Source organism: Panthera leo, chromosome C2 (assembly GCF_018350215.1).
Source record: "Panthera leo isolate Ple1 chromosome C2, P.leo_Ple1_pat1.1, whole genome shotgun sequence".
NCBI lineage: Eukaryota > Metazoa > Chordata > Mammalia > Carnivora > Felidae > Panthera > Panthera leo.
Window position 1 is genome coordinate 95,863,565 of NC_056687.1, and position 5,122 is coordinate 95,868,686.

General features: G+C 44.2%; 1 pseudogene; it reads left to right on the top strand.

Moving 5' to 3' along the window:
• Positions 1 to 2,665: 2,665 nt before the first annotated feature.
• LOC122198535 lies at positions 2,666 to 3,159 on the top strand (annotated as a pseudogene).
• Positions 3,160 to 5,122: the final 1,963 nt, after the last annotated feature.

A 5,122-nucleotide genomic window follows, 5' to 3' on the forward strand; every position in this document is an offset into this window, starting at 1 on the left:
AGGTTTTGGTTGTGCGTTGGTTCTTGAAGTTAATTGCATACTGTCTTAGTAAGGGGAAAAGGATATATTAAAAAACCAGAGCAAAATCCTCCTGGCAAAATCCCTCCTTTCCCACTCTCCAGGAGTTCTCTCAGATTGCTTCTGTCTCCATTCAATCGCGTGTAATCTTTACCCTGTCGATGTAGTGCAGAAGATATGTGATTGACAGTAGAGAATGCTCGTTCTGGGGGGCCTTACTGGAACTGGTGGTACACTACTTTGCAGCCAGAGAATTGGGTGGGGGCGGGGGGGAGGGCACAGAGGGTAAAGGACCTTACTTTTCAAATCTAGGACAAAGTTACAATATGCATTGCCCGGCATCAAATCAATAAACATGTGCAAAAGAAGCTACAAAAATATAAATTGTTTCATCAACAAATGTTTATTGAAGCCCCACTATATGCTCTCCTAAGCTGTTATGGAAGTGTGCTGAGCTGGACAATGTGCAGCATGGATTTCAAGGTATGAGGTGCCCTCCAACTCTGGAGTTTAACACTCTAGTTGAAGAGATAAGCACACAGGTAATATTAGATCAGATCAGACGTGTGGCAGAGCATTCGAAAGGCTGAGAGATCCCTTCTGATACAGACTGAATGTTTGCATTCACCCAAAACTCATATGTTGAAACCTAATCTCCAATGTGATGGTATTTGGAGGTGGGGCCTTTGGCAGGTGATTAGGTCATGAGGGTGGAGCCCTCATGAATGGGCTTAGTGTCCTTTGAAAAATGACCCCATAAAGCTCCCTAGACCTATCTGCTATGTGAGGGCACAGTGAAAAAATGGCTTTCTGGGAACCAGGAAGCACGTTCTCATCAGACACAGAATCTGCCTGCCAGCACCTTGATCTTGGACTTCCCAGCCTCCAGAACCATGAGAAATAAATTTCTGTTTATAAGCCACCCAGTCTATGGTATTATGTTAGAGTGGCCCAAACATACTGAGACAACTTTTGTCTGGAATTGCCCCAGAAAGCTTTGTGGATATGGTGTGATGTGAGTACTTAAGGTCTGGAAGAATATGGTCCATAGGATATCATTAACACCAGTGTTGTTATTCACGACTTCCTGGCCTGACACTAGGTTTATGGTTATATCAAATGCTTGAAGTACCTGGTATAATCTTCTTTATGCTTTTCCCACCAAGATTTAAAGAAAGAGAAAACCAGAAAATTTCCATTGTGAAAATTTTCTTTTAAAAACATTTTATTAATGTTTATTTTTGATACAGAAAAAGACAGAGCATGAGCAGGGAAAGAGCAGAGAGAGTGAGGAAGACGGAGAATCAAAGCTGGCTCCAGGCTCTGAGCTGTCAGCACAGAGCCCAAGGCGGGGCTCAAATTCACGAACCAAGAGATCATGACCTGAGCTGCTAACCGACTGAGCCAACCAGACACCCCTCCATTGTGAAGTGTTTCAGTGAATTAAGTGTAAATGCCCCAAAACATAAGGATTTTATTTCCCTTAAAATAAACAAAGATCCCAGACCACGGGGAAGATATGTGGCCCCAATGCAGCTTGCTGTTTGCCATTGGAGGCAAGTTTGGGCAGAGAGTGAATTTAGGGGGATCATTTGACCAGGGTCTTGGCATGATTTTCTCTTTGCCATATGTTGAGCCAAGGACATTTTTTGTTATTGGGTCAATTGATGGTTGTTCCTATTTGATTAAAAAACATTCTCAGGAAAGAAACTGGACATTATTAATTAGATGTTTCCCAGAAAAGTGTAATGGAATCAATTCTGTTTTTGGTATTGCGTAGTGAAGAATCTAGCCTTTACTCCAAAAAGAGGTCAGCCTTTGTCCTCAGCCTCCTGATAGGAGTGTCTTTGTTTGCTTGGGGGCCTGAGCAAGAGAGTCACAGTGTGATACAGGTTGGGGAATTTGAGCCGTGTGATATAAGTTGAACTCCCGAGGGGCTCAAACTTGAGATCACCCACTGGATGGGGCCCTAATAAAGACTCTGGACACCAATGCTTGGGTAAACTTCCTTGGTTGGCAATACTCACTGTGTATTGTTTCACATCAATGCCAAGGAAGTGACAGTGTCATGAGTCCAGGGGGAGAGGACAAAAGCTCAGCATTTTCTACTTTCTTGATTTCTACCCTGGGTACTTCGTCCCTTGCCTAATTTCAGTCTGTATCCTTTCACTGTGTTACAGCATAACCATAGCATAAGAGCTTTCAATGAATTCTGTGAGTTCTTCTAGCAAATTATCAAACCTAGGGGTAGTTTTAGGTAACCCTGAACTTGTAACTAGTGTCGGAAGTGAGGGTAGTCTCTTGTGCAGATGGTTCTAGCATCATTTGGCTAAACTCTTACAAGTATAAAAGCACATTAGTATGTCCTGCAAAACTCCCTACTACTTCAGCTTTAGATAGACTGCCTGAAGCCTATCCATCCTGGCCTATCCTCATAAAGTACAGGCTAGGATATTTCTCCCAATATTTTGCTCAGGAGAAACCACATTAAAATGAAGATTAAGGGCGGTTTGGGAAAAGAGGACACATACACACATAGAGATGTCCATTGGGCTTTTGGCTTTCAGCTCAGAGGAGGAGGTGAAGGTTCAGCTGTCTCCAGCTGTCCTGATTCTGGGTTCCTCCAACAGCAGCCACCCCCACTGTGCCACCTAAGGTCAACCTCAGTGAGATCAAAGTCATGTATCTGAGGTGCATCTGTGGGGAAGCTGGTGCCTTGTCTGCCCTGGCCCCCAAGACCGGCCCCCTGGGTCTGTCTCCTAAAAAGTTTGGTGATGACATCATCAAGGCAACCAGTGATTGGAAGGGCCTGAGGATTACAGACCCTTCTGGCCATTCAGGACACACAGGCCCAGATTGAAGTGTTATCTTCTGCCTCTGCCCTGATTATCAAAGCCCTCAAGGAACCACCAAGAGACAGAAAGAAGTAGAAAAACATTAAGCACAGTGGAAATATCACTTTTGATGAGACTGTCAACATTGCCCAACATATGTGGCACTGATCTTTAACCAGAGATCTCTCTGGAACCATGGAAGAGATCCTGGGGACGTCCCAATCCATTGCCTGCAATTTTGATGGCCACCACCCTCAACATCACAGATAATATCAACAGTGGTGGAGGGGAATGCCCCACTAGTTAAGAACTACAAAGGGAAATATTTCAGTAAAGGATCATATGACAATAACAGCAATAAGAAAGATATTCGTTGAAGTATATCGTAAGAGTGAATAGAGAACTGATTGTATAAATTATGATATTCCTTAAATGGATACTATTTTAAAAATTAGATATATATGTACTAATGTGAAAAGATTTCCAAAATAGCTTATTAAATTATAAGAGCAAGGTGCAATCAATTTTTCTTTTTTTTTTTTTTAAATCTCAATAATTAACCCTGAAGCAAAGGGGCAAATACTTTAATGAAGAAGTATGTAAACAAGTTTAAAGAGTTTGCTTTGGGGGTGACATGTCCTTACTTGGACATGAGGATTTACTTATTTTGGGACCTGGAAGATGAAAGAGAGGGAGGAAGAGCCAGTCCAGATAAAGAGGGCAATGGTGGTTGACTTCCTCTGGGGACCCCCTGAGGAAATGTGTAAAACACCTTCAGAATTGTCAGTCCCAGAGACAGAAGAGGGAAGCATATATGGGCTGCATGCCCACTCCAAGTTCCCTCTTGGCTGAAGTTGGAAACTCCAGGGGTGCTAACTCTCTGGCATTTCCAGGCTTGCACCCATAGAAGAATGTCTGGGCAGCTTCCTCCAGCATCTTTTTTTTTTTTTTTAGTTTTTTTTTTTAATGTTTATTTATTCTTGAGAGAGAGAGACAGAGCGTGAGTGAGAAAGAGGCAGAGAGAGAGAGGGAGACACAGAATCCGAAGCAGGCTCCAGGCTCTGAGCTGTCAGCACAGAGCCCGACACAAGGCTCGAACCCACAAACCGTGAGATCATGACCTGAGCCGACGCTGGACGCTTAACCGACTGAGCCACCCAGGCGCCCCCTCTAGCATCTTTAAAGATGGCAGCAGAGGGGCTCCAGAGCAGAGAACAGCCCTTGGGTCCAGCCAAGGCAGTGATGTCAGATTAGGCCTGCACATGCCTGTTTGTCGCAGCAATGACCAGGGCAGCTGTGGGCTATGAGGAGGTCAGACACAACACAAAGATGTTTGATGTGGCTTGGCATTCAGATATTCATCCCAGTGCTGGACTTCCTAGAAGACATAGCATTTCTGGATTCTGGAGTGCAGTTATGACCTGAGGAAGACCTGATGTCAAGACTGAGATGACTGGACTGGTTGGAGGCCACCACTGGGCTAAGTCTTTGCTTTCAGCCTTCCTCCTCGCTGCTTTGGCAGTGTCCTCTCTGCATCCAGTGATGGTAAATGCTCTCCCCCCATTGCTGTTGCTGATGGTTCTCCTTTCTCTCCTCTCTCAGGCTCTCCCTAGGGAAGCCCAGGCCTAGCAAGGAGACCCATACTCCACTTGCTGAGACCTACACCCACCCCCACTGCAGCCCAGCTCACCTTCCACATCCCCCAGAGACACTGACTACACAACCATTTATGTGGAACATTCTTGCCTCTGAAATTCTTTGTATTGCCCCACCAGTGAGTCTGTGTTTAAACATACAGGCTGTAAGTTTAGGTAATATTTGGGGGCGGGGGTGTTACATCTTGTTTCCTCAGCTGGAGTTAGTTCCTTGAAGACAAGAGCCATAAATTATATTTTTTTGTACCTCTCAATACCCGGTAAAGGAATTATGGGTAACAGATGTTCAATAAATGTGTGGTTGATTGTTGCTGCAGGCCCCCTTCTGCAAAGCCCCAAGAACAGCTAATTTTGAAGCAAATGAATGAAAGCACCAATACAGCCATGGTTCATGTGTAACAAAGGGACTATATCTGCTTGTCCTCATTAAGGCAATGAATAGATGATGAACCAGCTTGGGTAAGCAAATTCTGCTAGTGACCTAAAGTTCATTTTCACAGGGGCATTTCTGGTAAAGCCCTGAGCTTAGGACTGCCAAGATATGAATGCACATCAGCCAGTAGAGAACATAACAATAAAAGTGAAATGGGAAAGATGTGCCTCAGAACAAAGAAT